This window comes from Poecilia reticulata, chromosome 10, assembly GCF_904066995.2.
Source record: "Poecilia reticulata chromosome 10, P_reticulata-male-v2, whole genome shotgun sequence".
NCBI lineage: Eukaryota > Metazoa > Chordata > Actinopteri > Cyprinodontiformes > Poeciliidae > Poecilia > Poecilia reticulata.
This window is the reverse complement of record NC_088839.1, coordinates 32,487,642-32,494,774: the sequence shown is the minus strand read 5'-3', so window position 1 is coordinate 32,494,774 and position 7,133 is coordinate 32,487,642.

The following is a 7,133-nucleotide window of genomic DNA, read 5'->3' as shown; positions in this document are numbered from 1 at the left end:
AGCTGCAAATGTGGTCGTGCACAAGCTTTGATCCAAGCAAGGCTTTCCGTTTCAGATTTTAGAAATCTGTGAATTTTAGTTCCACAAACACGATCAGGATACCTGACATCGCCTGTGCAGATCCCCCCACTGACGGTGGAGAACCGTTCATTTTAGAGTCCTGACGCAAAAACCTTCTGCCGGTCTGCTAGTCCACAATGTTCTTTAGCATCTATTTACTACTGCAGCTTGTGTTTGTGAGACGGTCACGCACGTGGTAGCTGCGCTGTGACGTCAAATGGGCATTCGCCTGTGGTAAGGTCCATATTCTTGGACTTACACAATGTTGGAGGCATCGCGTGGCTCAAACACCTTGATGTCGTCCAAAAAACATAACATGAACTTGTTGGTTCCCCTGTCCATCGTCGTGGCTGAAATTTTGTGAAAATCCGGCAGAAATGCTAAGCTAATCGACTCAGAAATACTCTGCAGAGAGTCAGTCGAAACGAAAGACGCCATGTTTACATAGAAGCTAAGCTCCGCGAGGCTTTGTTTGTGAGACATGAAGTCACGTGGGACCTACGAGGAGCGTTTCTGGGCGGAGCTTGGTGAGGACAATAGATCTTGGAGAGTTTTCAGCGCTTCAACATGGACTGAGATAATTTATTTAAAAATAAAAACAGTTTAATTGGATGTGGACAGAAAGAAGTGAGAAGAAAATGCTAGCAGCTTGACTTGCTTTGCCTCAGTCTGTCTCTGCACTGTTCCACCTCTCTGTGGTTGTAGTTTTCCTCCTCGTTGTTGTTTCTCCTTCACAGCCAGCGAGCCGTTCTGCAGCCTGACCTCCTATTTTGGGCCGAACTGATCGCCTCATGTGGAGCCAAAGCCCCGGGGCTCCGTCGTGCTCCGTCGGTCTCCGCTGGGCTCCGTTGGGCTCCGTTGTGCTCCGCTGGGCTCCGCCGGGCTCCGTTGTGCTCCGCTGGGCTCCGTCGGGCTCCGTCGGGCTCCGCCGGGCTCCGTCGTGCTCCGCCGGGCTACGCCGGGCTCCGCCGGGCTCCGTTGTGCTCCGTCGGGCTCCGCCGGGCTCCGCCGGGCTCCGTAGGGCTCCGCCGGGCTCCGCCGGGCTCCGCCGGGCTCCGCTGTACTTTCTGAAGTATCAGAAGCAGAATTAGCAGCGACCTTGACCAGGCTGGTTTGTTACTGAACTAAATCATTTAGACATAATTTCAAATTAAACATTAAAGTTTTGCTTGGATTAAACTGGCAACAATATACAGAGTTAAAGGAAATGTTGGCAGAAGTTTCTCCCTAATAAAAAATGAATCCTTACTTAACGCACTTTTTCTTTTCAACAGGTTCCACATAATTGTATTTTGTTAACTGAAAGCAAAAACACATAGAAATTTGACTTTCTGACCTTAACTAAGATAAAATTAACGAGTTAACCCAACTTCTTCAAATTAGATTGACAAAGAAGTTAGTTGAACCAATTAAACTATTTCGTGTTAGACTGATGTCCATTCAGTAAATTTATTTTGCATTTTTTCCACTCAGCATGAACAAATTATGTTAAAATTTGCTTTCCTTCAACTAAGTTTTTTATAAAACTAATTTTTTCTAGATAACTCAAGTTTGTCACTTTGATCCATTTTGTTGAATATAAATGAATGAATCTCAAAATGACCCCGAACAATTTAAATAAAACAGAATTTGCAAAACAAACTGGTCAAATTTAAGCCTCCTCCTCTGTTTTTATAACCTTTTCAGTGCAAACATCCTCTGAGAGACGATTTATCGGATCTCTGCGTGCTGCAGCCTGAACCAGGAGCTAAAGGAAACATCCGGATTGTTTTCTTTGGAGTTTAAACTCATGCCGGCTCATGTTTGACTCCAGTTTGAACCTTTTCACCTGCAGGAAGGATTTTCTGCACCCAAACAAAACACCAACAGGCGTGACGTCACAAGCCTCACTCTGTTTGTTTGAGCGCCATCTGCCCCTGCTGAGAAACTCACTACACACACACACACACACACACACACACACACACACACACACACACACACACACACACACACACCTACTCCTGTGTGGCACTTTTTGCCTTCCTTATGTGACCAGTCCAACCTTTAACTGTCTTTTGTGCATTAAGTAGAGTCCAGATCTGGGTTTTCTGTCTTTCATTTTGTAAGTTTGAGATAAAAACAACCCAGACGCCACACACTCAGGTATAAACACCTCCCTCCTGCCAGCTCAGCACAGACATTTGTTTCTTTATAAGTGTTTGGACACATTCAAAACTACAATATATTCACATTTAACAACGACATTTGGTCGCCATTGTTATAACGAAGCAGTAAAAACAAACCAAAACGAAGCTCTGAACAATATTCATCCCATTCTATAAAACCCAAACCTGAAAAAGAAACAGCAGCAGCCAGCGCGCCATGCAATCTGGTCCAAAACACCTCTCCTCTCTCTGCACGAAACAATGTCCAACATTAAGAAAACATAGTAAATTCAAACAAACAACCAAGAAAAACCTGCAACAACTGTGAGAAATCAAGCCGTCGTAACTCGCAGTCACATAACACAGGAACTGGCGTTACCCAACTTCCTGTACATTCAAATAAAATCTAATTTTACTCACATAGACAACATGGCATTCAGTCAAAGACTGCAGTGATTATTAAATATGTTTACTAATATATACTTTATAAAGTATATATTAATAAAGTATTTTTGAGTCTAAATCTGATGTTTTTGTTTTTTCCTATGCAGTTTTATTTAATCGCTTATTTTTATTGTTTTTATTTGAATAAAAGCAACTCAACATGTGAAATGTGATACTTTATGTTCATGTTGTCGTGAGCTGATGTCATAAATAACGGAGGACATGGGGCTGGAAACGGATAGAAATGAATCAAACTAAACATTTCAATATTTTGAATTTAATCAGTAATGATCTTCTGCTGAAAGCTGCACATCTCCACTCTGTCCAGCAGAGGGCAGTCATGTCTCACCTCACAGTTTCATCAATTTTATGCAAAATTCTCCATTTTTTAAATCTTTTACTTGTTCTGCCACATCCAACATGTCCTCCCTTCTGTCTTTTTATCTCCTTATTTCTGGGTTTCTGTGACACCAGGAGGAATAACATGTGCAGCTTCTTGACTTTCTGTTTGTGGGCTTTTATCTGTGGCTTTTTTCCATCTATAATACCAATTATTGACAGAGAACAGCAGCTGTTTAAATTAAAATGCTGCTAGTCTGTGGAAACGACTTCATTCCTCCTGAGATGAACGTTTTCCTAGAAATCCAGGTGAAATCAGGCGTTTTGCTGCTTATTTAAACTGAAACTGAAAGAAAAATCTTCTGAATGTGTAATTTAATGACTGGTCTTTCCTTAAGTCTGTCAGTTTCAGTGAACAGTTCACTAAAACTGTTGTGTTTTAATGAACTGAACCGTCATGGAGGAATCTGAAGGTCAACAGGATCTGGCAACGTGTGAAACTGAGGAGTATTTAAACTGGATGCAACGCAGGTGAAGGTGAGCTTAAAGTAACATTAATGATCAAAAACAGAAACAAAACAAAATAATCAAAATGAGCGAATGAAAATCAAACTGCAGCATCTTATGATATAAAAGTTCCTGGTTGATTCATTTAAACTTTTTGTCTATTATTTCAGATCAACTGGATCCTTGAAAAATGAAAACATGAAGATGAAAACTTTCTTATTCATGTGTTGATAAATATTCAACATTTTAAAACGAATCATGTAAGTTTCGTTTGTCCTTCAAACATTTAGCTTCAAAGATGAAGGAATAAAACTATTGGTAGGTTTAACATGTCTGGTTTTTACTTCTGTAGGTTGAATGTTGTGCTGCAGTTGCTGCAGCAGCGGCTGCTGGAGCTGCTGCTGCTGCTGGAGCTGCTGCTGCTGCTGCTGCTGCTGGAGCTGCTGCTGCTGCTGCTGCTGCTGCTGGAGCTGCTGCTGCTGCTGCTGCTGGAGCTGCTGCTGCTGGAGCTGCTGGAGCTGCTGCTGCTGGAGCTGCTGCTGCTGGAGCTGCTGCTGGAGCTGCTGCTGCTGCTGGAGCTGCTGCTGCTGGAGCTGCTGCTGGAGCTGCTGCTGCTGGAGCTGCTGCTGCTGCTGGAGCTGCTGCTGCTGGAGCTGCTGCTGGAGCTGCTGCTGGAGCTGCTGCTGCTGGAGCTGCTGCTGCTGCTGGAGCTGCTGCTGCTGGAGCTGCTGCTGGAGCTGCTGCTGGAGCTGCTGCTGCTGGAGCTGCTGCTGCTGGAGCTGCTGCTGCTGGAGCTGCTGCTGCTGGAGCTGCTGCTGGAGCTGCTGCTGGAGCTGCTGCTGCTGGAGCTGCTGCTGGAGCTGCTGCTGGAGCTGCTGCTGCTGGAGCTGCTGCTGCTGGAGCTGCTGCTGCTGGAGCTGCTGCTGCTGGAGCTGCTGCTGGAGCTGCTGCTGGAGCTGCTGCTGCTGGAGCTGCTGCTGCTGGAGCTGCTGCTGCTGGAGCTGCTGCTGCTGGAGCTGCTGCTGCTGGAGCTGCTGCTGCTGGAGCTGCTGCTGGAGCTGCTGCTGGAGCAACGACGCGAGATGTGGATGAAATGAGAAACTGTCAGAGAGAAACGAACTGAAGTTTAACTCATAAAGTAAATGTTTCCTCTAATCGGCTCAGAAACGAATAAAACAGGTGAAATTCCATCACCAGTTTGTCAGCAGAAGCTCATTGAACTCGGTAATCAGATCTGAATTTGATAAGAGAGACGATGATCACAAGGTCTGTCATGAAGAAACCATTTTAATTCGCCATGTTTTCAGTCCAAACGCCGTTTAGTCCTCACGTTACTGAATAAATGAAGATACTTATAGCTTTTCATCTTCAGATTGATGCCAGTTTTAGATCTGATCCTAACCATGACACGTCCACCACCGTGCCTCAGCAAATCAAACTGCCCATGGTTTTTTTTATGTGTGTTTTTCTGACTGGGAATAAGTAAATAAATAAAATCCTCCCCATGTTATTGAGCTGAAACGCTCTGATTCGCATGCGAACAGCGGCATCCGGTGTGAAACCACTTTGGATTCAGTGCTTTTGAATCGCAGCTTCCCATCCATCTCTGCATTATTCTCTCTCTCTCTCTCTCTGTTGGACGGTAAACCGCCGCCGCGCCGCCGCGCGTCTGAAATAATGATTCATTTTTGTTGGCGAGCAGAAGGCTCTGAAGTCGTCACAGTGGACTCCGTGTTTAATCTTCCTCTCTGCTGCCCGTCACTTCTAGCTAACCGTGACAATCAGTAGATATTTGAATTTAGCTGCATGTCGGACAGAGCAGATCTGACACAGAGGACAGTAACCGGCCAGAACCAGCAGGGGGAGCTGCTCTGGTCTGCAGAGACTACATGTGCAGTCTCTAATTAACGTCATCTAATTAACGGAGTTTGGGACTCGAGTCACAAATTTAATAACTTTAGATTTGATGAAATCATAAAGGACACCTCTGCTAATTAGTGGAGCTGTGTGCGTCTCCTAAATGCTTCCCCCAGTGAGTTGTGGGTTCCCCCCCCACCCCCCCCCCGGTCTCCTTCCAGCAGGTCAAAAACCTGCAAGGTGAGACGGCTAGCTGCTAATTAGCTGCAAGCTAACAAGCATCGAACTTTAACAACTTTTGTCCTGTTCTCATGGCGATGAAGGTTCGCAACACCATGCATGCATAATGCAGTAGGTAGTGAACACACACACACACACACACACACACACACACACACACACACACACACACATTTATTCTGTTTTTACATTTAAATGTTTCAAAACAAACAGATTTTAAAATCAGCTGAAAATAATCAACCGTAAATTCAAAGGAAAGTTTTTTTTAAATATATTTCAGTTATTTATCTGTTAAATTATCTTATTTTTAAAACCATAAACTGCAATCAGAGCATTTTAGAGAAAACATGAAACGCTGAGCAGAAACTCGGGGTTAAAAAATGTGAAACTTTTCTGAAGGTGTTCATCGTTTACACTCCAGGTGTCAAAACTCATTTTCACTTCATTTCAAGATGAAAATGTCTTTAAAGTTTTGCATTAACAAAACCAATTAATACAAGCTGGTAAAATATGAATAAGTGGTTTTCTCTGCGTTCAATGATTATTCTGGAAATTAAATAATATTAAACATCTTAATCTAAGTTGACAAAATACAAACAAAAACCGCTGATGATAAAATAAAGGTTAAATGTTTTCATTGCCATAATAAAAAGGTTCTATTTCCAGAGGGCCACATGAAAACTTGTGGTGGCCTGGATTTGGCCCGCGCGCCTCGGGTTTGGCACAGCTAAACTCCTAACCCAGATGGAGCCACTGGTTCTGTTCTACATGAAGACCTGAAGCTCTCAGGCTTTGATAGTTTACAGATTTATGGAAATGTTCCCGCCACAAAGTTCAAAGGTCAGCGAAGCCGCTGCCAGTCAGCCGAGGAAAAACTATGAAACGGAAACGCTGCACGAAAAAAATGGAAATCTGGATCCACATTCAAGGATCCTTTGGGACGTAGGAGACGTTCCCGGTGCGTTTACACGCAGACGGCTGACATGCGGTTCTAAAAAGCCTTTTGTGGGTTTTCTCCCCCCAGAAACATGACTGTCAGGTTAATTGGTCTCTCTAAATTGCCCCTAGGTGTGAGTGTGTGTAGTTTGTGTTGCCCTGCGACAGACAGGTGACCCGTCCAGGTGACCCGTCCAGGTGACCCGTCCAGGTGACCCCGCCTCTCACCCAGAACCTTAGCTGGAGGCAGCAGCTCGTCCTGACCCACTGAGGAACCAGGATTGTAAGTTAATTCTGTCCTATTTCAAGTATACTAGGATATTTGCACTAGAAACTAGACAGAAATGGGGGCTGCACAGTGGTGCAGTTGGTAGAGCTGTTGCCTTGCAGCAAGAAGGTTCTGGGTTCGATTCCCGGTCTTTCTGCATGGAGTCTCCATGTTCTCCCTGTGCATGGTGGGTTTTCTCCAGGTACTCTGGTTTCCTCCCACGGTCCAAAAACATGACTGTCAGGTTAATTGGTCTGTCTAAATTGCCCCTAGGTGTGTGTGAGTGTGTGTGTGCATGGTTGTTTGTCCTGTGAGTCTCTGTGTTGCCCTGCGAC